This window comes from Camelina sativa, chromosome 4, assembly GCF_000633955.1.
Source record: "Camelina sativa cultivar DH55 chromosome 4, Cs, whole genome shotgun sequence".
Lineage (NCBI taxonomy): Eukaryota > Viridiplantae > Streptophyta > Magnoliopsida > Brassicales > Brassicaceae > Camelina > Camelina sativa.
Window position 1 is genome coordinate 16,539,961 of NC_025688.1, and position 521 is coordinate 16,540,481.

Consider the following 521-nt stretch of genomic DNA (forward strand, 5'->3'; position numbering starts at 1 on the left):
AATGAAAAATGACAAAACTCAATTTTCAATATAATGAACTCCTCGACGTACGATTCCTTTGAAGTTCATGGTTATGTAAAATTCCATGGAATTAGTATTAGCCGTAATCATTACGAAACCATGCATGACATCATTGCCAAAATATTATTTGGTCCCATAGACATCTTTTGTGATTGTCAAAAAGTCAAGACAAATTATGAAATTATCAGAAATACTTATTCACTAGACATGGATAGCACCGTTTCATATATTCATGTTAAAAACATAACATGTATCCATTCGATCTTTATAGTTTATAAATAATAATAATAATACATTAATATACATACATATATAATTTATACCAAACGTATCTGTACACATACACAACGATACATAAATGGAAGTAAATCTATGATGAAGAAACGAAAGAAGAAGAAGAAGAGAGACGAGAGATTTGGTCCATGAGATCCTGATAGTCACGTGCCTGATCTAAAGACTCGACTTCCAACTCCGCTAGCTGCGAGCAGAGCCGCTCTTCC

General features: G+C 32.8%; 1 pseudogene; it reads right to left on the reverse strand.

Moving 5' to 3' along the window:
• LOC109132604 overlaps positions 219-521 on the reverse strand; it is a 1,210-nt pseudogene continuing 907 nt past the window's right edge.